Source organism: Spinacia oleracea, chromosome 5, assembly GCF_020520425.1.
Source record: "Spinacia oleracea cultivar Varoflay chromosome 5, BTI_SOV_V1, whole genome shotgun sequence".
Classification (NCBI taxonomy): Eukaryota; Viridiplantae; Streptophyta; class Magnoliopsida; order Caryophyllales; family Amaranthaceae; genus Spinacia; species Spinacia oleracea.
The window spans coordinates 72,070,138-72,095,514 of record NC_079491.1 but is presented as its reverse complement, the minus strand read 5'-3'; the positions used below and the strand labels follow the sequence as shown (position 1 = coordinate 72,095,514).

Sequence of the window (25,377 nt, the reverse complement as noted above, 5' to 3'; positions counted from 1 at the left end):
TAATTTGAAATTTTCAGTTTTCGTAATTTTAATTAATTTTAAAATTAATAATTTAAATTGTTTTCTTGGATTTTAATTTTGAATATTATAATTATAATAAATTTTATTTATTCTAATTATTTTACTAAAATTAAAATCATGAATTAATTTAAATACGACTGAAAAATAAATTAAATAAGCGGATTCAATTATAAATTTATTTGAGCTTTAAATTTTAATTAAATTTTTATGTTTCCGGTTAGACTAGAAATACATTTTTATGTTTAAAATTAGTAAAGCATATGAATTTATTGGTTTAAGTGGGAGCCCTTTTAGTCATAAACTCTTGATTAGGTCTACAAATCCTTAAGGTTAAAACAACTTGATTAGAATTAATAAGGACTGAATAATTTGTAGATTATTGGTGCCCTTGATTAATTGCTGCAAATGTTTATGTGATGCATAATGTGTTTTACTAACCAGCTATGTGGGCCATTCATGATAATGAATGGGTGAATGGTATATATCATATATGTACTGTTTTGCAGGTTATGAAGTGACTAGTATGGCCCAAATAGGATAGAAAATATGGTCTACGTGCCATTAATTTGAATGTATTTGGTCTAAAGTACCAAAATTGTTTTTCAATTCAAATATGGTCTGCGTACCATCAAATAGTTGTAATTAGTTTTAATTATAGCTTATCCTATTTGAAGAAAATGGTGCCTCCCACGGAGATTTTCAAGACGGACTTTGAAGTTGAAGCTTCAAGATGAAGTCGGGCCATACTAGATCACATTTATCTTATGCATGTTTTAAGTTATTTATTGCTTTTAAATATGTCTTAAATATGCATGAGATCAAAGCTTGATTATGTTGCATGATTAAGGATTTTAGTTCACTTAAAATCTAACCAACATAGTAAGAGCCTTAAGTTCCAAACTTAAAAATTGAGTTAAAAGGTGCCAATGCCAAAATATACACTTGCTTGGATATCCTTTACATCAATCTAGTAATAGTTTTTGCTCAGCGAGGTGTTACTTTTTGGTCCTAAAGGGGCAAGGTACACAAATAATTGTGAGTACATGTTAGTTTTGGTGAAACTCAACGATATAAGTAAGGAGTCCTTTTATGTCGTGGCAAAATCGATAGGTTTACCTAATAAGTTCTTAGACGTACCTATCAACCAAGAATAGTTTCTAGACTATTAGCAAAAGGCTTTTGCTTACCTAAGATGTTTTAGAATTAAGTCGACAAACTGTGCTTAATTCTTCAATGAACATTGAATTATGCATGTATGCTAGAATTTAAGTTTATTAAGAGAAAATGTGAATGGTTATTTATTTGTTTATTCTTTTCAATTGTAGTTCTAACTATGGCAAACAACAATTCATTCAACATTCGGTCAATTCTCGAAAAGGAGAAGTTGAACGGGAAAAACTTCCTTGACTGGCAAAGGAACTTGCAAATAGTTCTTATGCAGGAAGAAAAGGAGTATGTCCTGGAAGAGGCGATGTCCGAAGCCGCAGGCGACGGGGTCACTCAGGCAGCCCTCAATCGTTGGATTGATGCCAACAAGGATGTGAAATTTCTAATGCTCGCCACCATGCGTGCAGATCTGCAGAAAACGTTCATCAACTCAGATGCTTTCACAATCATCAGTGAGTTGAAGAACATGTTCCAAGATCTGGCTCGAGTCGAAAGATTCGAGACTTATAGGCAAATTCTTGAGACCAAGCTTAAGAAAGGCGAGCCCGTAAGTCCACATGTTCTCAAAATGATTGGACTCATTGAGAATATGAGTCGGCTGGATCAACAGTTTTCTCAGGAAATGGCTATAGACACCATTCTCCATTCTCTTCATAACGGGTATGATCAGTTTAAACTAAACTACAGTATGAATATTCTGGACAAAACGCTCACTGAGCTTCACGGTATGCTGAAAACCGCTGAAAAGACGCTCAAAAGTGATAAGCAAGATGTGCTTATGGTGCGTGGGGGCAAGTTCAAGAAATCTGGAAAGAAGAGGAATGCTAAGAAAGGTGGCAACAAGGCCAGCCCAACTAAGCAAGCTGGCGCCAAGTCTGAAAAGAGGAAGGTCAGTCAACCCACTTCTGAATCCGAATGCTTCTACTGCAAGAAGAAGGGGCATTGGAAGAGAGATTGCTTGAGGCTAAAGGAAGATCAGAAGAACGGAAAACTCGTTCCATCTTCAGGTATTTTCGTTATAGACTGTATACTTGCTAATTCAACTTCTTGGGTATTAGATACAGGTTGTGGCTCACACTTATGTTCCAATCAACAGGGACTAAGAAGAAGTAGAAAGTTAAGAAAGGGTGAAGTCGACCTACGAGTGGGAAATGGAGCACGGATTGCTGCATTAGCTGTAGGAACTTATTATTTGTCGTTGCCCTCCGGGCTAGTTTTGGAACTGGAAGAATGTTCCCATGTTCCAAGTCTTACTAAAAACATCATTTCAGTTTCTTGCTTAGATGCTAAGGAATTTTCCTTTTTAATAAAAGACAATAGGTGTTCGTTTTATTTTAAAGAGATGTTTTATGGATCTGCTAGATTAGTCAATGGACTTCATTTATTAGATCACGACAAACGAGTTTATAACATAAATACCAAAAAGGCCAAAAAGGATGATTCAGATCTCACCTATCTGTGGCATTGTCGATTAGGCCATATAAACTTGAAACGCTTAGAAAGACTTCAAAAAGAAGGAATTCTAGAATCATTTGACTTAGAGGATTATGGTAACTGCGAATCATGTTTACTTGGCAAAATGACAAAGCAACCTTTCTCTAAAGTTGGAGAAAGAGCAAATGAACTATTGGGTTTAATCCATACAGATGTATGTGGACCAATGAGTACAAATGCTAGAGGTGGTTTCAGCTACTTTATCACTTTCACTGATGACTTCAGTAGATATGGTTATGTCTATCTAATGAAGCATAAGTCTGAATCCTTTGACAAATTCAAGGAATTTCAGAGTGAAGTAGAGAATCAATTAGGCAAGAAGATTAAGGCACTGTGGTCTGATAGAGGCGATGAATATTTGAGCTATGAATTTGATGACCATCTGAAAGAATGTGGAATTCTATCAGAATTGACTCCTCCTGGCACACCACAATGGAACGGTGTGTCGGAACGGAGGAACAGAACCTTGCTAGACATGGTCAGGTCAATGATGGGTCAGGCCGAACTTCCATTAGAATTTTGGGGACATGCACTAAATACAGCTGCACTCACTATAAATAGAGCTCCGTCTAAAGCTGTCGAAAAGACTCCATATGAGTTATGGTTTGGAAAGCCTCCAAATGTGTCTTTTCTTAAGATTTGGGGATGTGAAGTATACGTCAAACGATTAATTTCAGACAAACTTCATCCGTAATCTGACAAATGTATCCTTGTGGGCTATCCAAAGGAAAAAAAGGGGTATTACTTCTACAATACATCTGAGAACAAGGTGTTTGTTGCTCGAGATGGTGTCTTTTTGGAGAAAGATCACATTTCCAAAATGACAAGTGGGAGAAAAGTAGACCTCGAAGAAATTCGAGTCGAACAACAAACTCTAGAGAATGCTCAAGATGACATTCAGGATGAAACTCAGAGATCTTTAGAAGAATCTGGTGAGAATCATGGTCAATCTAGAAATGTTACCCCGCGTAGATCGCAAAGATATAGATCTCAACCAGAAAGGTACTTAGGTATTTTGACGAACGAGAGCTATGACGTTCTATTACTTAAAAGTGATGAACCTGCGACTTACAAACAAGCTATGACGAGCCCTAGCTCCAAGCAATGGCAAGAAGCCATGCAATCTGAATTAGACTCCATGTCTGAAAACCAAGTATGGGATTTGGTCGATTTGCCAGATGGCTACCAAGCCATTGGAAGCAAATGGGTTTTCAAACTGAAAAAGGACAAGGATGGGAAACTTGAAGTTTTCAAAGCTAGATTGGTTGAAAAAGGTTACAGGCAAGTCCACGGTGTGGATTACGATGAAACCTTTTCACCAGTTGCAATGCTAAAGTCTATTCGGATAATGTTAGCAATCGCTGCATATTACAATTACGAAATATGGCAGATGGATGTCAAAACTGCTTTCTTAAACGGCGTTTTAACAGAAACTGTGTTTATGACACAGCCTGAAGGTTTTGAGGATCCAAAGAATGCTAAAAAGGTATGCAAGCTAAAGAAATCAATCTACGGATTAAAGCAGGCATCCAGGAGCTGGAATATACGTTTTGATGAAGCAGTCAGTGACTTTGGTTTCATCAAGAACGCAGACGAATCTTGTGTATACAAGAAGGTCAGTGGGAGAAAAATTGGTTTTCTAGTATTATATATCGACGACATATTACTTATCGGAAATGACATTCCTATATTGAACTCTGTCAAGATTTGGCTTGGGAAATGTTTTTCGATGAAGGATCTAGGAGAAGCACAGTAAATATTGGGCATCAAGATTTACAGAGATAGATCTAAAAAGATGATTGGACTTAGTCAAAGCACTTATATCAATAAGGTGCTTGATAGGTTCAAGATGGCAGACTCCAAGCGAGGCTACCTACCCATGTCTCATGGAATAACTCTAAGCAAGACTCAGTGCCCAAAAACACTTGATGAGCGTAGACGAATGAATGGGATTCCATATGCATCATTGATTGGTTCAATAATGTATGCTATGATATGTACACGCCCGGATGTTGCGTACGCACTCAGTGCTACGAGCAGATACCAGTCAGACCCAGGAGAGGCGCATTGGACTGCTGCCAAGAATATTCTGAAGTACCTGAAAAGGCACAAAGATGACTTCCTGGTCTATGGTGGAGATGATGAATTAATTGTTAAAGGCTATACGGACGCAAGTTTCCAAACCGACAAAGATGATTTCAGATCACAGTCTGGGTTTGTCTTCTGCCTCAACGGAGGTGGAGTAAGCTGGAAAAGTGCTAAGCAAAGCACCATTGCGGATTCTACAACTGAAGCGGAGTACATTGCTGCACATGAAGCAGCAAAGGAAGCTATATGGCTAAGGAAGTTCATAGGAGAACTTGGTGTAGTCCCCTCCATTAAAGGACCAATAGCCCTGTATTGTGATAATAACGGAGCTATTGCACAGGCAAAGGAGCCTAGACACCACCAGAGAGTCAAGCATGTACTTCGTAGATTTCACCTTCCACGAGAGTTCGTTGAAAGAAAAGAAGTCGAGATAAGCAAGATTGGAACTGATGACAACATATCAGATCCATTGACTAAACCTCTGCCGCAGGCGAAGCACAACTCGCACACTGCAGCTATGGGAATCAAGCATATTGGAGAATGGCTTTGATGTCCTTATTTAATGTTTTAAAGTTTTAGAGTTTAAATCTTTGTAAAACATTATTGGTTAATCATTCAAAATAAATGAATAGAATTCATTTTTCCATTTAATTTTTGGTTTATTAAATGATGAGCCCCTTCAATTTGACAATATATTCAAGATAGACTGTCAGGACAAGTCCTGTGACTAAGAAATGTCTATCAAGTGAACTTGAATGTCAAAAGTTGAAAATGGTCCCTAGTCGGAGTTTTCTATAAAATTGGACGCATAGAAAACGTTAGACGACTAGAATGCAAGATGACTAGTAGTTATGTTTCTTGAACTATGTGGACATGGCAATGTCATAATCATTTGCATAGATACTTACTTTGGGAAGACTAGTATCGGACAGACCTATGAAACTTTACTGTAAGAGATGAAAATCTGTCATAAGTAAATTTCATTAAAATTATTAGACACTAAATCCTTAATACCTGAGTGATTTGAGATTACTTGTTTGAGAACTGGTTGCTTTGAGGTTGACCAACCGCCGCACCGTAAAAGGAGGCTATAAAGGCAACGCTCAGGTAATCACCTATCAAACGAAGTCTAATCTCAAGATCGCAAGATAGGGATTGTCCTCCCATAAATCGGGATGAGATGCTTAAAAGTTGTACAAGGCCACTCGGAGAGCTAGAAAATGTGAAATGCATGGCCGTGCTTGGATGAATCATAGGCTATGATTATCTGTTAATTTGATCAGTTGAACTCTGAAACCGAGAAACACCTCTGGACATAATAAGGATGACAACTCTTACCTTATGTTCAAGAGCAAGCATCGAGCGACAAAGGAATTAGGAAATGCACACTTGTCCCTAAGGACAAGTGGGAGACTGAAGGAAATAATGCCCTTGGTCCAAGTATGCATTCTATGTTAAGTCTAATAAATGCGGTTCAGTATTAATTAAACAAGTTAATAATTCAGTACGATCAAGTGAGCTGAATGCCTAGCTAGAGGCCGCTTCAGTTCAAGTGGAATTAATGATATTAATCCACAGCTTACTCTTGACTGAATTCGTAGGGTCACACAAATAGTACGTAAACGGATCAAGTATTTAATGGCATTAAATACTCTATCTATGGATATTCGGAAACGACGGATCTTGGTTTCAGTGGGAGCTGAGATCGTCACAAGCAAGAAATGAATACTCCGGAAACGATGATATTGCCGGAAACGGAAATATGGATCGTATCGGAAATATAAATATTATCCAAGTCGTAGATGTTGCCGGAAACGGAAACATGGTACGTATCGGAAAATATTATCGGAAATGGAAATATTGCCGGAATCGGAAATATTGCCGGAAACGGAAATATTGTCAGAATCGGAAATATTATCGGAATCGGAAAATAATTCCGGAAACGGAAATATTAAATATTTGTTCGAAACGGAAATTAAATCCGGAATCGGAAATATTAAATATTGTTCGTATCGGAAATGAATTCCGGAATCGGGAATTTAATCGGAAGCGTATCGTACGAATTTTCATCGGACGAGGCCCGCTAGACGAAGGCCTAGCACGAAGCCAGGCCATCAACCAGCGAGCCGCACGCACCAACGCACGCCTCGACCAGGCCTAGCGCAAGGCCAGGCCTAGCCAAGGGCGCGCGCGCGCAGCACAGCTGCATGGGCTGTGCGCCTGTCGTGGGCCGCAAGGCCTGCGCGGGTGCACGGCTTGTGCGATGCATGTGCGGGAAATCCTAATCCTATTAGGATTTGTGCAAAGATTAAAATCCTAATCCTATTAGATTTGCTTTGTTATTTAGAGTCCTAATAAAGTTATAATTAGCAAATCCACATCCTAGTAGGATTACAATTCCTTTTCCATACTCCTATAAATAGGTGCCTAGGGTCACAATTTATGGACACGATTGAAGTATTCAAAGGGTAAGTTTTTGAAATAAAATCAGCCATACACTTGCAATAATAACCGAAATTCCTAAGCACCTTAAGGGCGATTCTAGTTGGTCTAACTTGAGGCGGATCCGGACGTACTGTGGACTATCTACGGAGGGACGACATTTGGAGTCCTAAAGACTTGTTCTTGTTCGGTTCGGGCGCAGCTAGGGAAGGCACGCTACAACATGTATGCATCTATTCTATGCTAAATGATTATGTGTAAATAATATGCTTTCCTGGCTTTATGGTTTTTCCGCATGATTTATGAATTGTCATATGTATCATAACCTAACAACAAAGTCTCTCACCATGGGATCGAGGTTGATAGAGCGAAAATCGAAGTCATAGAGAAGTTGCCTCCCCCGGTGAATGTTAAGGGGATCCGGTCCTTTCTTGGGCATGCCGGATTCTATAGGCGCTTCATTAAAGACTTTTCCCCAATTGCTCGACCTCTCACTAACCTCCTCCAAAGAGAGTGTGATTTTTACTTTGATTCCGCGTGTCTCAAGGCCTTTAACACAATCAAGAGTGCCCTTATTTCTACTCCCATAGTTCAAGCTCCGGATTGGTCTCTACCTTTCGAATTGATGTGCGACGCAAGTGATTTCTTGGTTGGGGGAGTTCTTGGTCAACGAAAGGACAAAAAGCTCCATGTGATCTATTATATGTCAAAGACTCTCAATCAAGCTCAAGCCAACTACACCACTACCGAGAAAGAATTTCTCGCCATTGTGCATGCATTTGAGAAGTTTAGGACCTATTTAGTAGGGTCAAAGACAATTGTGTACACGGATCATGCGGCTATTCGCTATCTTATGGCGAAAAAGGAGGCCAAACCGAGACTCATTCGTTGGTTCTACTCCTTCAAGAATTCGATATTGAGATAAGAGATAAGAAAGGAGCCGAGAATGTGGTGGCCGACCACCTATCTAGGCTAGAACTTGGGAGTGTTGCTCCGGATGATGTCCCTATCGAGGATGCTATGAGAGATGATACTTTGTATATGGTTGGGAGTTCCCAACTCCCTTGGTTTGTCGACATCGTTAATTACTTGGCTTGTGGGGCGATCCCGGAAGATCTCACCACTCAAGAGCGCCGCAAGTTGAAGTATGATTCTAGGCTCTATATTTGGGATGAGCCCACTTTGTTGAGGCGGTGCCCGGATGGCCTTTTAAGGAGATGTGTTCCGGATGAAGAGTTCCCTAGTGTCCTTCGTATGTGTCACTCCTCCCCTTGTGGTGGCCATATGGGGGGTGATAGAACCGCTTCCAAGATTCTTCAAAGCATGTTGTGGTGGCCTACCCTTTTTCGGGATGCTTGGGCATTTGTCAAATCTTGTGATCGTTGTCAAAGATCGGGTAATATTTCCAAGAGACATGAAATGCCACAAAATACCATCCTAGAGTTGGAAGTGTTCGATGTGTGGGGAATCGACTTCATGGGTCCCTTCCCTTCTTCTTATGGCAACCTCTACATTCTTGTAGCGGTTGACTATGTTTCCAAGTGGGCGGAAGCCATTGCATCTCCTACTAATGATCATAAAGTGGTAGTCAACCTCTTAAAAAAGATCATCTTTCCGCGTTTTGGGGTTCCTAGGGCTTTGATTAGTGATGGAGGGTCCCATTTTGCCCATGGTAAGTTCAAGGCTCTCTTGCGGAAGTATGGTGTCCGTCACAATGTTGGTGTGGGCTATCACCCTCAAACTAGCGGTCAAGTGGAAGTCACCAATAGGGAGATCAAGTCTATCTTGGAGAAGTCGGTTGCCAAAAACCGCAAGGATTGGTCAATCAAACTTGATGACGCCTTATGGGCGTATAGAACGGCTTTTAAGACGCCAATTGGGATGACTCCCTACGAACTTGTTTATGGCAAGAATTGCCACTTGCCGGTGGAGCTTGAGCACAAGGCCATGTGGGCCATCAAAACTCTAAATTTTGAGCTCACTAGTGCGGGTGAGCGGCGCTTGCTCGATCTCCATGAGTTAGAAGAACTCCGCGTGAATGCCTATGACTCGGCAAGCATCTACAAGGCGCGTTCTAAACAATATCATGACGCCAAGATTGAGAAGAGAGAGTTCAAGGAGGGGGAGAAGGTCCTCCTTTATAACTCTCATTTGAAGTTGTTCCCGGGAAAACTAAAGTCCCGGTGGAGCGGTCCGTTCGATGTTGTTCGGGTTTTCCCCCATGGTGCTATCGAGATTCGGAATGATGATTCCGAGTCCTTCAAAGTGAATGGGAATCGGCTCAAACACTATTTCTTGGGAGACTTTATTGGATCTTTTGCTTCCTTGGATCTCAAGGACCCCCCATGAATTTGGGGGGGGATTCGTCAAGCTAATGACGTTAAACGAGCGCTCCCGGGAGGCATCCCGCGGCTTTTATGCATTGTTTTGGTATGTTTCATTGCGGTGGGTTCACACTTTCCACCTTTTCCTTACCCGTCTTTATTTTGGTGAGTTTGCTCGGTTTTACCGGCTCTTTGCGGGACTTGCTCCCACGACATTTCCGGTAATATCCTTCTATCTCACATGCATTCTTTGGGACGAACATACATCATGTTGGGGCATTTGGTTGGATGGGTAGCTGTGGCCCTCCTTGCTTGGTTTTAGGCCGTAAGGACATGGCCTAATTCTAGCTTGGGGGGAGTTTTGTTGTGTGGTTGGCTACTTGTTGATGCTCATTGCTATGAATCATACCATTATGTGCTTTTTTCTTTGTTTTTAGATTGATTTAGTTTGATTTTAGTTTCTTTTCTTTTTGTTTGTTTTGTTTGTTTCTTTTTGTTTCCCTTTTTGGTGTGTTTTCTTATTTTCTTCCTTTTTCTTTTGTTTTGATTTCCTTTTTGTCAAGGCACGTTTTTCTAGGTTTTCTTAGGCAATTGGGGCATATAAAATTGGAACTTGTAGATTAGAATGCTTTTATTCCTAATTGGTAGATTTTTACACGGTTCTAATGTCTTGGGTGGAGTCTAGGATTTGGTGTTAAGAAAGTTGGTTGAACTATGGGTAGCATGCGTCATGAACTCTTAGCTTGTGGTAAGATGGTGTCGATTTCTCTAGTGATTTGAAGCCGAAGAGAATGGTATTTGCTCCCTTGTGAGGTTCATGCTCAAAAATAAGCCCAAACACATTTTCATATCTTGAGTGGCATGGATCCTTAGCATTGACTTTCTTGTCTCCCAAGTTTGACCATTTCCTTCCCTAGACCGCGACCGAACTACTTTAGGGGACAATAGAGGCATTTCTTTCGGTGACTATTTTTCTTTTTAGTTTAGGACTCTATTTTCTTATTTTTCTCATATGTTTTTGTTTGCATTTGCCCCTTTGCTAGCCATTTGAGCCTTGACCCTTCATTTCTTATTAGCACATTACAAGCCTAATAGCCTTTGTTTTATTTTCACCCTTAGAAGTGATAGTGAAGCTTTGTGCTATGATGCTTGAAGTTTTGAATGAATATGCATAATTGAGGAATGATTGTTATTGGTATGAATGGCAAAGTTTTGGAAGAATGTTGTATATAGTGAATAAATAAGCAAAAGAAAAAGTTTTGAAAAGCCAAAAATAGAGAAAAACAAGGCAATAAGAAAAGTTTCAATTGAAACACAAAAAAAGAGAAAATCAAATAAAAAAAAAACGCAAAAAAAGAGTTGTAGTTTAGAATTGTTGTTGAATAAGCTTGGGGGTACCCCAAATAAGTGGTACGAGTTTGTGTTTGGTTCAAAATGCTTGAGTTTAGTTCTATCATTGCGCTTCACTTTAGGTATGAGCACCAAATGGCCAAATTTGTTCCGCACCTTACCCCTAGCCTACGTTACGCCCTAAAAGCCCTCTTGACCCTTTAGAGTTGAGTCATTGTCGGTGGAGGGAGGATTTGGTCAAGCTTAAGGAACAAGGTTGTCATGCTAAGATGTCGGGTAGCCTATTATTGATTTTCTGGCGCCTTCGCGGTGTCTTGAGACGCTATTATCAAGGGTGGATAAGATCTAGGGATTTGACGTGGTATGCCCGGATGTAGGGGGATTGACTAGTGCTTGCCCTTAGTTCACTTTGCTTGATGCTGGAATCTTTCACTCGCTTTAGGATATTAGGTAGCGTGTACTCATTTATTTGAATAGTAATATTAGTGTTCTTCTATACTTGTTCCATAATTAAGCCCATCTTGAATTTTGTAGTTTAATTTCTTTTCTTCTCTTTTCTTTTCTTCTTCTTTTCTTTCTTTCTTTTCTTGGTTTGTGTTTTCCATTTTAGTCTTGCCTTGATTAGATTTTCTAGATTTTGATTTTGGTAAATTTTTAGAATCTGATAGTTGCTCATTCTTCCTTAGTTGAGTTTAGTTTGCTAGAGACTAGCAAACGCTTAGCTTGGGGGAGTTTGATGAGCGACATTTATGTCGCTCTTAGCCTAGGATATTATGTTAGTTTTTATGCTTTTTTTATAGTTTTTGTATCTTTTTGTGTGAGATTTATAAGTTTTGTTCCATCTTGTGCTTTATAGGTGATCTTGATGAAAAATGATGGAAAACAAGTGAATTCGAGCCAAAACAAGCTTATGTGGTCGAGTGGCGTTTTGTGCGCCCGAATAGAGTAGTGCAAATGGAGTTCATGGAATTTCCAGTTTTGTGCGATCGAATTCCCTCTGTTGTTCAGTCGCACAAAATGGATTTCAGAGAAAGAATGTCCCAAGATTGTAAAACGACCGCACAACCCTGGTAATTCGACAACACAGGTTTTGTTCGACCGCGCAACCTATGTTGTTCGACCGCACAAAAGTTGTGCGCCCAAATGGCTTTCCTTGTTCGACCAAATGGAGCTGCGAAGGAGACTTGAGCCAAAGGATTCCCATTCGACCGAACGGGGTTTTATGTTCGGTCGCACAAGACGAAGGAAACTTTCTTCGCTGACCTCGCTCGCACAAGAATGCAAACGATCGAACAAACTCAATTACGTTCGGTCGCACAGTGGGTACATGCGACCGAATCGCTGCGCGGGCTGCTCTTTTTTGAACTTTGGCTTCTATTTGAGGAAACTTATAAATAGATTTTTCGATTTTATTTTTTAGGGAGTAGAATTTTAGTTGATAATTTTAGATTCTCAAAGTTAGTTTTTCAGCAATTCTAGAGAGAGAAACTCTCCTCCATTCAAGCTTCAATTTGTAATCCTTCTTAACTCTTCTTCAATTTTACAATTCGATTCTTAGTTTCTTAATTCTTGCTCTTGCTTTGTTGTTGATTGTTCTTCAATTCCTTAATTTCTTGAATTCTTGATTTCATTGATTGAGATTACTTTGATTTTCAATTTGTGATTTGATTGTGCAATTGAACTCTTAATTCTTTTCTCTTACTCCTTCAATATCATGCTTGCTAGCTTATTCTTAATGGATTTCTTGATTTCTAGAATGACTAGTGAGTAGATTTAGGTTAGGGTAAGGGGAGAATCTAGGGGCTTAATTAGGGGAAATTGTTGATTGATTGTTGGTTGATTCATGTGATTAAATATGATTTGATGATAGGATATCCATGCTAGTTGAGTGGTAGTTGCAAATGCTATTCGATTAGAATCACGTGGAACAATAGGATAGGTTTGGCAAGAGATTGTGGGCCTATCTTGTGTGATCAAATGGTGGTGCCTATTATATGCTAGTTAGTTTAATCTAGGATTAGGCGAAAGCTCTTCCGTGGATTAGACGCTTAGCGTTCCCTATCAGAGAGGTGGCGGGTTCGTCTTTAGATGCCATTTGCCTAATCACCATTTCGTTGCATGATTACCATTGCTAAATAGTTGAATTCATTTCCCCTGGTTTCCCTAGCCTATCCTCGACTCCCTAACGTTTCCCTTTCTTGACTCAATTTAGCATAATTCTTCATTTTTAGATTCTTAATAGTGACAATTCAAAACCAAATCCTTGTTCGAACTAGATTGACTTTAAAACTCATTAACCACCGTTTCTTTGGGACGATCCCTTTGCTTACCGCTAACCGGTAGTTGAGTGGTTTTATAAATATTGTTTGCATAGGTTGTTTTCTATCAACGACGGAAAATACACCTATCATGTATATAGTGAATAAATGATGCATGTGCAAAAAGAGAAAGGAAAGTTTTGAAAAAGCCGAAAATAGAGGAAAAACAAGGCAATGAGAAAAGTTTCAATTGAAACACAAAAAAAAGAAGAGAAAATCAAATCAAGAAAAGTTCAAAAAGAGTTTTAGTTTTGTTTTGTTGTTGAATAAGCTTGGGGGTACCCCAAATAAGTGGTATGAGTTTGTTTTGGTTCGATTTGCTTGAGTTGAGTTCATTCATTGCGCTTCACTTTAGGTTTGAGCACCAATTACCAAATTTGTTCCACACCTTACCCCTAGCCTAACGATACACCCTAAGAAGTCCTCTTAACCCTTTTGAGTTGAGTCTTTGTTGGTGGAAGGAGGATTTGGTCAAATTTATGGAATGAGATTGTCATGCTAAGATGTCGGGTAACCTTATCTTCTCTCTTGCAATTCTTCTTTTCCGGCGCCTTCGCGGCGTCATGAGAAACTATTCTTAAGGGTGGATGGGATCTAGAGATTTGACGTGGTATGCTCGGTTGAAGGGGAATTGATAAGTGCGAACTCTTAGTTCTCTTTGCTTGGCACTTGAATCCTTCACTCGACTTAGGACATTGGTTAGCATGCATTCGTTTATTTGGTTAGTAATATTAGCATTATTTTGTGCTCGTTCCATAATAAAGGCCATTTTCTTGAATTTTGTAGTTTCATTTTTCTTTCTTTTCTATTTTCTTTTCCTTTCTTTCTTTTTCTTTTCTTCCTTTTTCTTGGTTTGTTTTCCTTTTAGGTCTTGCCTTGATTGTGTTTTTGGAAGAGTTATGGGTGATTCTCTTTGGAAACCCTTGCGAGATCCCACTCGCCCTCATGAGCGATTGTGGGGTTTAAAGAGCTTGTTGCATGCGCTTAAATGCAACCGTGATTCCTACGAAAGTGAGTTAGGTTGTATATTCTTGTAGTTCTTGTTTTTGTAGTTTTTAGAATCTGAATAATTGCTCATTCTTCCCTATTTCGTGCTTAGTTTGCTAGAGACTAGCAAACGCCTAGCTTGGGGGAGTTTGATGAGCGACATTTATGTCGCTCTTAGCTTAGGTTTACATGCTAGTTTATTATGATTTTTCATAGTTTTTATAGTTTTTCAGATGATTTTTATAGTTTCTCCCCATCTTGTGCTTTATAGGTGAATATAGTGGAAAATGATGGAAAACCAAGTAGATTGGAGCAAAACAGGGGATGTGCAACCGAACAAATGTTTTTGCGCCCGAACAGTGGAGAAGTGGTGGACTCAAGGAAGACACAGCTATGTGCGACTGAACATCTCTTTATGTTCGATCGCACAAGAGCCCCTTTGTGCGATCGAGCTCTGTTAAACGATCGCACAAAAAGGATTTCAGAGACAGAATGTCCCCAGTTTTGACGTTCGACCGCACAGCTTTTCTTTCGCCCGCACAAATATTTATGCGCCCACACAACTTTTCTGTGCGACCAAATTGGAAATCTTGTGATAGTTGGCCAAGAAAAGCTTATTCGATCACACAAGATTTTATGTGCGGTCGCACATGACGAAGGAAGAAATCTTCGCTGTGTTTGCTCGCATGGGATTAAGTGTGTGCCCGAATCGGTTTTTTTCCGTTCGATCGCACAGGGGGTCTGTGCGACCGAACGTCGACGCGGGCTGCAGATTTTCGAATTTAAGCTTCTATTTGGGGAAACTTGTAAATATATTTTTCATTTAATTTTTAGGAGAATTCACATTATTAGAACTTTCAGTTACACTTTTCAGAATTTCTAGAGAGAGAAACTCCATAGTTTGAAGCTTTAAGTTGTAAATTTCTTCAACTCTTTTAGTTCCTTTGCAATTTTAATTCAATTTCTTGTGCCTTGCTATTGTTCTTGAGTTCTTGAATTTTTCTATTGATTTGATTCTAGTTTGATTGATGCTTAATTTTCTTTTGATTTTGCAATTGATTGCTTAGTTTCTTGATTCCGAACTTTCAATCTTTCAATTACATGACTACTAGCTTTGAATTCTTAGATTTCCTAGTTACAAGCATGTGTAGTGAGTAGATTTTAGTTAGGGATAGGAGAGAATCTAGGGGGCTTAATTGGGGGAAAATGAAGGATTAATGTTGATTGTTGGTGTGATTAAATGTGAGTTGGTGATAGGATGTCCATGACTAATTGAGTAGTAGTTGCAAATGCTAATGATTAGAATTGATTGGAATGCATGGTTTAGGTTTGGCAAGACATTGTGAACCTCTTTTATACAAGTGAATAGTAGGTCTTATATGCAAGTGGTCTAGTTTAGGATTATGCGAAAGCTTTTCCACCGATTAGATGCTTCGCGTGCTCCATCCGAGAGGTGGCGAGCACGTCATTATTTTCTATTCACCTATGTACTAAGTCTTTGCATCATCAAGATTGTTTGATTCCTTGATCGTTTCCCCGATTTCCCTAGCCTATCCCCGATTCCCTAGCGTTTCCCTATTTGGCTTAATTCGTTTGATAGCTTAGTTGAAATTAGTTCAAATCAACCTACGTCTAAACTAGCTTAACGTCTAAAGTAAATGCGCTCCGTTCTCTTGGGACGATCCCTATCTTGCCGCTAGCCGGTAGATTAGGCGTATTTACAAATTTTGTTTGGTTAGGTGGTGTTCGTATAACGACACGAAAATCGCCTTATCAGGCGCCCCAGCCTGCTGCCTCGCCTTGGCTAGGCCTGGCCTCGCCTTTTGCTTGGCTGGGCCTGCCTTGGTGGGGCGGGCTGCTGCATTGTTTGCTCGCCTTGCGGGGGCTCTGCTAGGCGCGAGCCTGGCTTCGTGCTGGGCCCTTGGGTCTAGCAAGCTCGTCCGATGTTTATTTCGTACGTCGCGCTTCCGATTCATTTTTCAATTCCGGAATTCATTTCCGATTCGAACAATATTTAATATTTCCGATTCCGGAATTAATTTCCGTTTCGAACAAATATTTCCGTTTCCGGAATTTATTTCCGATTCCGATAATATTTCCGATTCCGGTAATATTTATGTTTCCGGCAATATTTTCCGATACGTACCATGTTTCCGTTTCCGGCAACATCTACGACTTGGATAATATTTATATTTCCGATACGATCCATATTTCCGTTTCCGGCAATATCATAGTTTCCGGAGTATTCATAATTTTCCTTTTGACGATTTCAGCTCCCACTGGAACCGAGATCCGTCGATTCCGAATATCAATAAATGGAGTATTTAATTCACTTAAATACTTGATCCGTTCACGTACTATTTGTGTGACCCTACGGGTTCAGTCAAGACTAAGTTGTGGATTAATATTATTAATTCCACTTGAACTGAAGCGGCCTTTAGCTAGGCATACCGTTCACTTGATCTCACTGAATGATTAACTTGTATAATTAATTAATACTGAACCGCATTTATTAGACTTAGCATTGAATGCATACTTGGACCAAGGGCATTATTTCCTTCAGTCTCCCACTTGTCCTTAGGGACAAGTGTGCATTGCCTAATTGCTTTGTCGCTTGATGCTTGCTCATGAACATAAGGTAAGAGTTGTCATCCTTATTATGTCCAGATGTATTTCTCGGTTTCAGAGTTCAACTGATCAAATAAACAGATAATCATATCCTATAATTCATCTGAGCACGACCATGCATTTTACACTTTCTAGCTCTCCGAGTGTCCTTTTACAACTTTCAGCATCTCATCCCGATTTATGGGAGGCCAATCCCAATCTCGCGATCTTGAGATTAGACTTTGTTTGATAGGTGATTACCCGAGCGTTGCTGTTATAGCCTCCTTTTACGGTGCGACGGTTGACAACGTCAAAGTAACCAGTTCTCAAACAAGTAATCTCAAATCACTCAGGTATTGAGGATTATTGTCTAATAATTTTAATGAAATTTACTTATGACAGATTTTCATCTCTTACAGTAAAGTTTCATAGGTCTGTCCGATACTAGTCTTCTCAAAGTAAGTATCTATGCAAATGATTGCGACATTGCCATGTCCACATAGTTCAAGAAACAGAACTACTAGTCCTCTTGCATTCTAGTCGTCTAGCGTTTTCTATGCATCCACCTTTATAGAAAACTCCGACCAGGGACCATTTTCAACTTTTGACATTCAAGTTCACTTGATAGACATTTCTTAGTCACAAGACTGGTCCTGACAGTCTATCTTGAATATATCGTCAATTTGAAGGGACTCATCATTTAATAAACCACAAATTAAATGGAAAAAATGAATTCTATTCATTTATATGAATGGTTAACTAAAACATTTTACAAAGTATTAAAGTCTAAAACATTAAAACATTAAATAAGGACATCAAAGCCATTCTCCAACATGCTTGATTCCCATAGCTGCAGTGTGCGATTTATGCTTCGCTTGCGGCAGAGGTTTAGTTAATGGATCTGAGATGTTGTCATTAGTTCCAATCTTGCTTATCTCGACTTCTTTTCTTTCAATGTACTCTCGTAGAAGGTGAAATATACGAAGTACATGCTTGACTCTTTGGTGGTGTCTAGGCTCCTTTTCCTGTGCAATAGCTCCATTATTGTCACAATATAGAGCTATTGGTCCTTTAATGGAGGGGACTACACCAAGTTCACCTATGAACATCCTTAGCCAAATAGCTTCCTTTGCTGCTTCATGTGCAACAATGTACTCCGCTTCAGTTGTAGAATCCGCAATGGTGCTTTGCTTAGCACTTTTCCAGCTTACTACACCTCCGTTGAGGCAGAAGACAAACCCAGACTGTGATCTGAAATCATCCTTTCCGGTTTGGAAACTTGTGTCCGTATAGATTTTAACAATTAATTCATCATCTCCACCATAGACCAGGAAATTATCTTTGTGCCTTTTCAGGTACTTCAAAATATTCTTGGCAGCAGTCCAATGTGCTTCTCCTGGGTCTGACTGGTATCTGCTCGTAGCACTGAGTGCATAAGCAACATCCGAGCGTGTACATATCATAGCATACATTATTGAACTAATCAATGATGCATATGGAATCCCACTCATTCGTCTACGCTCATCCAGTGTTTTTGGGCACTGAGTCTTGCTTAGAGTCATTCCATGAGACATGGGTAGGTAGCCTCGCTTGGAGTCTGCGATATTGAACCTTTCAAGCACCTTATGGATATAATTGCTTTGACTAAGTCCAACAATCTTTTTAGATCTATCTCTGTAAATCCTAATGCCCAGTATATACTGTGCTTCTCCTAGATCCTTCATCGAAAAACATTTCCCAAGCCAAATGTTGACAGTCATTTCCGATGAGTAATATGTCGTAGACATATAACACTAGAATAGCAATTTTTCTCCCACTGACCTTCTTGTATACACAAGATTCATTTGCGTTCTTGATGAAGCCAAAGTCACTGACTGCTTCATCAAAACGTATATTCCATCTCCTTGATGCTTGCTTCAATCCGTTAATGGATTTCTTAAGTTTACATACCTTTTTAGCATTCTTTGGATCCTCAAAACCCACAGGCTGTGTCATAAACACAGTTTCTGTTAAAACGTTGTTTAAGAAAGCGATTTTGACATCCATCTGCCATATTTCGTAATAGTAATATGCATCGATTGCTAACATTATCCGAATAGACTTTAGCATTGCAACTGGTGAAAAGTTTTCACCGTAATCCACACCGTGGACTTGCCTGTAACCTTTCGCAACCAATCAAGCTTTGAAAATTTCTAGTTTCCCATCCTTGTCCTTTTTCAGTTTAAAAACCCATTTCCTTCCTATGGCTTGGTAGCCATCTGGCAAATCGACCAAATCCCAAACTTGGTTTTCAGGCATGGAGTCTAATTCAGATTGCATGGCTTCTTGCCATTGCTTGGAGCTAGAGCTCGTCATAGCTTGTTTGTAAGTCGCAGGTTCTTTCAAGTAATAGAACTTCATGGCTCTCGTTCGTCAAAATACCTAAGTACCTTTCCGGTTGAGACCTATATCTCTGCGATCTACGAGGGGTTACATTTCTAGATGGTTCCTGATTCTCACCAGATTCTTCTAAAGATCTCTGAGTTTCAACCTGAATGTCATCTTGAGCATTCTCTAGAGTTTGTTGTTCGACTCGAATTTCTTCGAGGTCTACTTTTCTCCCACTTGTCATTTTGGAAATGTGATCTCTTTCCAAAAAGATACCATCTCGAGCAACAAACACCTTGTTCTCAGATGTAGTGTAGAAGTAATACCCCTTTGTTTCCTTTGGATAGCCCACAAGGATACATTTGTCAAATTTTGGTTGAAGTTTGTCTGAAATTAATCGTTTGACGTATACTTCACAACCCCAAATCTTAAGAAAAGACACATTTGTAGGCTTTCCAAACCATAACTCATGTGGAGTCTTTTCGACAGCTTTAGACGTAGCTCTATTTATTGTGAGTGCAACTGTGTTTAGTGCATGTCCTCAAAAATCTATTGGAAGTTCGGCCTGACCCATCATTGATCTAACCATGTCTAGCAAGGTTCTATTCCCCCGTTCTAACACACCGTTCCATTGAGGTGTTCCGGGAGGAGTCAATTCTGATAGAATTCAGCATTCTTTCAGATGGTCATCAAATTCATAGCTCAGATATTCACCGCCTCTATCAGACCGCAGTGCCTTAATCTTCTTGCCCAACTAATTCTCTACTTCACTCTGAAATTCCTTGAATTTGTCAAAGGATTCAGACTTATGCTTCATTAGGTAGACATAACCATATCTACTAAAGTCATCAGTGAAAGTGATAAAGTAGCTGAAACCACCTCTAGCATTTGTACTCATTGGTCCACATACATCTGTATGGATTAAACCCAATAGTTCAGTTTCTCTTTCTCCAACTTTAGAGAAAGGTTGCTTTGTCATTTTGCCAAGTAAACATGATTCGCACTTACCATAATCTCTAAGTCAAATGGTTTTAGAATTCCTTCCTTTTGAAGTCTTTCTATGCGCTTCATGTTTATATGGCCTAATCGACAATGCCACAGATAGGTGAGATCTGAATCATTCTTTTTCGCCTTTTTGGTAATTATGTTATAAACTTGTTTGTCGTGATCTAATAAATAAAGTCCATTGAATAATCTAGAAGATCCATAAAACATCTCTATAAAATAAAACGAGCAACTATTGTCTTTTATTAAAAAGGAAAATCCCTTAGCATCTAAGCAAGAAAAAGAAATGATGTTTTTAGTAAGAATTGGAACATGGAAACATTCTTCCAGTTCCAAAACTAGCCCATAGGGCAACGACAAATAATAAGTTCCTACAGCTAATGCAGCAATCCGTGCTCCATTTCCCACTCGTAGTTTGACTTCACCCTTGCTTAACCTTCTACTTTTTCTTAGTCCCTGCGAATGGGAACATAAGTGTGAGCCACAACCAGTATCTAATTCCCAAGAAGTTGAATTTGAAAGTATACAATCTATAACGAAAATACCTGAAGATGGAATGACCATTCCGTTCTTCTGATCTTCCTTAAGCTTCAAGCAATCTCTCTTCCAATGCCCCTTCTTCTTGCAGTAGAAGCATTCAGATTCAGAAGTGGGTTGGCTCACCTTCTTCTTTTCAGACTTAGTGCCGCCAGCTTGCTTAGTTAGTCTGGCCTTCTTGCCACCTTTCTTAGCATTCCTCTTCTTACGAGATTTCTTGAACTTGCCCCCACGCACCATAAGCACATCTTGCTTATCACTTTTGAGCGTCTTTCCAGCGGTCCTGAGCATACCGTGAAGCTTAGTGAGCGTTTTGTCCAGACTATTCATACTGTAGTTCAGCTTGAACTGATCATAACCCCTATGAAGAGAATGGAGGATGGTATCTACAGCCATTTCCTGAGAGAACTGCTGATCCAGCCGACTCATATTCTTAATGAGTCCAATTATTTTGAGAACATGTGGACTTACGGGCTCGCCTTTCTTAAGCTTGGTCTAAAGAATTTGCCTATGAGTCTCGAATCTTTCGACTCGAGCCAGATCTTGGAACATGTTCTTTAACTCACTGATAATCGTGAAAGCATCTGAGTTGATGAACGTTTTCTGTAGATCTGCACTCAGGGTTGCAAGCGTTAGACATTTTACATCCTTGTTGGCGTCAATCCAACGATTGAGGGCTGCCTGAGTGACCCCGTCGCCTGTGGCTTCTGGCATCGCCTCTTCCAGGACATACTCCTTTTCTTCCTGCATAAGAATTATTTGCAAGTTCCTTTGCCAGTCAAGGAAGTTTTTCCCGCTCAACTTCTCCATTTTGAGAATTGATCGGATGTTGAAAGAATTGTTGTTTGCCATAGTTAAAACTACAATTGAAAAGAATAAACAAATAAATAACCATTCACAGTTTCTCTTAATAAACTTAAATTCTAGCATGCATGCATAATTCAATATTTATTAAGCATTTTATTCAAGTTATGTGTTACGGCAGGTGTGAATAAAATGATTCCAAGATCCTTAAATCATTGAAGAATTAAGCACATTATGTATTTAGACTCAATTCTAAAATATTTTAAGTAAGCAAAGCCTTTCCTAATAGTCTAGAAACTCCTCTTGGTTGATAGGTAGGTCTAAGGTCTTATTAGGTAAACCTATCTGTTTTTCCACGACATAAAAGGACTCCTTACTTATATCGTTGAGTTTCACCAAAACTAACATGTACTCACAATTATTTGTGTACCTTACCCCTTAAGGATCAATAAGTAACACCTCGCTATGGCGGAACACTATTACTAAGATTGATGTAAAGTTTATCCAAGTAAGTGTTATTTTGGCATGGCACCTTTTCACTCAATTTTTAAAGTTTGGAACTTAAGGCTCTTACTATGTTGGTTAGATTTTAAGTGAACTATGATGAGCGACATTTATGTCGCTCTTAGGTTAGGATTTCATGTTAGTTTATTATGCTTTTTCATAGTTTTTATAGCTTTTCGTATGATTTTTATAAATTTCTTTCCATCTTGTGCTTTATAGGTGATTATGGTGAAATATGATGGAAAACAAGTAGTTTGGAGCCAAAACAGGGGATGTGCGACCGAACAGGAGTTCGTGCGCCCGAACAGTGCTAAACTGGTGGACTCATGGAAGATGAAGCTTTGTGCGACCGAACAACCCTTTTTGTTCGACCGCACAAAATCCCCTTTGAGCGATCGAGCTCTGTTAAACGGTCGCACAAATTGGATTTTGAAGACAGAATGTCCCCAAATTTGGTGTTCGACCGCACATGATTTCGTTCGACCGCACAAGAATTTGTGTGCCCACACAAGATTAGCTGTTCGACCAAATTGGAATTCTAAGAAGACATGGGCCAAGAAAAGCTTATTCTACCGAACAAGAATTCTTGTTCGGTCGCACATGACGAAGGGAGCTGTCTTCGCTTCGTTTGCTCGCACAGGATTAAATGTGTGCTCGAATTAGCTTTCTCCGTTCGATCGCACAAAGGGTATGTGCGACCGAATGTCGACGCGGGCTGCAGATTTTTGAATTAAAGCTTCTATTTGGGGAAACTTATAAATAGATTTTTCATTTTAATTTTAGAACATTCACTTTTACTTTTACATTTTTAGAATTCCCAATTACATTTTCAGCATTTCTAAAGAGAGAAACTCCTTTGCTTTGAAGCTTCAAGTTGTAATTTCTTCAACTCTCTTTCAATTTCTTGCAATTTTAATTCAATTCCTTAGTTCTTTGTTCTTGCTATTTTGCTATTGTTCTTTAATTCTTCTTTAATTCTTGAATTCCTCTTTGCTTTGATTTTAGTTTTATTAACTCTCAATTCTCTTTTGATTTGCAATTGAATGCTCAACTTCTTGATTCCTTCCTTTTACTCTTTCAATTACATGATTGCTTGCCTAGAATTCATGAATTTCCTAATCTCAAGCATGTGGTGTGAGTAAATTTAGGTTAGGGATAAGGGAGAATCCAGGGGCTTAATTAGGGGAAATTGATGGTTGAATGTTGATTGATTGATGTAATTAAATTTGATTTGGTGATAGGATATCCATGACTAATTGAGTAGTAGTTGCAAATACTAATTGATTGGATTTGATTGGAATGTATAGTCTAGGTTTGGCAAGACATTGTGAGCCTATTTTATGCAAGTGAATAGTGGTTCCTATATGAAAGTTATCTAGTTTAGGATTAGGAGAAAGCTCTTCCATAGATTAGATGCTTCACGGGCTCCATCCGAGAGGTGGCGAGCACGTCATTCGATTCTATTCCCCTATACACTAAGTCGTTGCACCATCATGATTGCTTGATTGTTTAGATCGTTTCCCCCGATTTCATTAGCCTATCCCCGATTCCCTAGAGTTTCCCTATATTGGTTAATTCGTTTGATTGTTAGCTTAGTTTTCCTAGAAATTAATTCAAACCAACTTTTGTCCAAACTAGCTTAACGTCTTGACTCAATGCACACCGTTTCTATTGGACGATCCCTATACTTGCCGCTATAGTCCATATAGCCAGTTAGTTAGGAGTTTATAAATATTTTTTGGTTAGGTGGTTTTCTTTTCAACGACGGAAAATCGCCGTATCAAAATGGCGCCGTTGCCGGGGAACGGTCGTTGTTATTGAGTTTTGTTGAGACTAGTTTACCTTTAGAAAAATACAAAAATATTGCATTCTTGTTTGCTTTCTTTTTCCTTTGCAATACTCACGTGTTTTTTGAGTTTGTATGCTTGATAGAGGTCGATCACGTCAAAGGTCTCTCCACCCTCTTGACCTTGAATTGGAGAGGACATTAAGGAGATTAAGGCGCGTTCGAACTCGCTCGTCAAGCCACAACCGGTTTGAATCCTTGAGTGTAGTCGTGGAACAAGAAGAAAGTGAGCACACCTTTGAAACCATGGCGCTCCCGGTCAATAATTTGGGTATACCGGGAGCATTTGAGGCAACATGTGGTATCCAAGCTCCCACAACTAATGCTAATAACTTCGAAATCAAACCCGCTTTGATTAACTTGGTTCAAAGCCATCCTTTTTGTGGGAAGGGAAAAGAGTCACCACACGAGCACCTAAAACAATTCGAACACTATTGTGATACAATCAAACACAATGGTGTGACCTCGGACTACGTGCGGTTGACTCTATTTCGTTTCTCTCTCCTAGGGCGAGCTAGTGATTGGCTTGACAAGGAGGTCAAGCCAAATTCACTTCGCACTTGGAATGAAGTGACTAGCGCGTTTTTGAGCAAGTTTTACTCACATGGGAAGACGGCGGAATAGCGCCACAAAATCCAATCCTTTGAGAAAAAGCGGGACGAGTCACTTTTTGAAGCTTGGGACCGATTCAAAGAATACCAAAGGGAGTGCCCTCACCATGGGATCCCTAAGTGGTTGTTACTTCAAACCTTCTACTTGGGATTGAGCCCAACCTCCAAGACGAGTCTAGATGCGGGGGCGGGTGGTCCCATAGTGAACAAGACCGAAGATCAAATAGAAGAGATATTTGAGGATGTAGTTCAAAATTACCAAGCTTGGCATGTTGGTACAAGGAACTATGATAGCAAGGATAGGAGTGATGATGGTAAAGGGTCGGTATATGCTATGGAGCAAGCACGGATCATTGAGAATCTTAGCTCGAGATTGGAAAAGCTAGAGAGCACACCAAGTCAACCACCATCGCCATCAACAATTCCACGGCCTCCGGCTTCTCTTCTCACTAAGGGGAAGAGCAAGGTGAGTTTCTATGACACAATGCCTCCGGGCACATCTTTTTATGATAATTGTCAAGACTATGGTCATTTCCCTTATGCTTGTACTTTGGTGCATAATGTGTCTTATGTGGATTTTGGCCCTTCTTGTGAAGGTGATTTTGATATGGAATATGCCCATGCTTTGAATGAGAGGTCTAGATATGATAACCCCAATAATCAAAACTTTGCTAGGCAGAGAGACCCCTATGCACGGATCCTACCAAGGCTTTGGCCAAGGAGGTGGGTATGATAGTCAAGGCCGAGGTGGCTATAGAGCGCAAGGCTATCAAGGCCAAGCACCCTATGGTCAATCTCATGGTCTTAGGAATCAAGCCCAATATAATCAAGGTAGTTATAATCCCAATCATCAAGGTGGAGGGGGTTACAACTATTCTTATGGGCAATTTAGGGGTGCCTCTAGT

The 25,377-nt window shown here is 39.6% G+C and overlaps 1 non-coding gene across 1 annotated transcript; it reads right to left on the bottom strand.

Annotated features, from left to right (window-relative positions):
* Nucleotides 1-24,483: 24,483 nt before the first annotated feature.
* LOC130462260 (small nucleolar RNA R71) lies at nt 24,484-24,586 on the bottom strand. The gene has a single exon (XR_008922360.1). It is a non-coding gene; the product is annotated as a small nucleolar RNA R71 (small nucleolar RNA).
* Between the last annotated feature and the right edge of the window lie 791 nt (nt 24,587-25,377).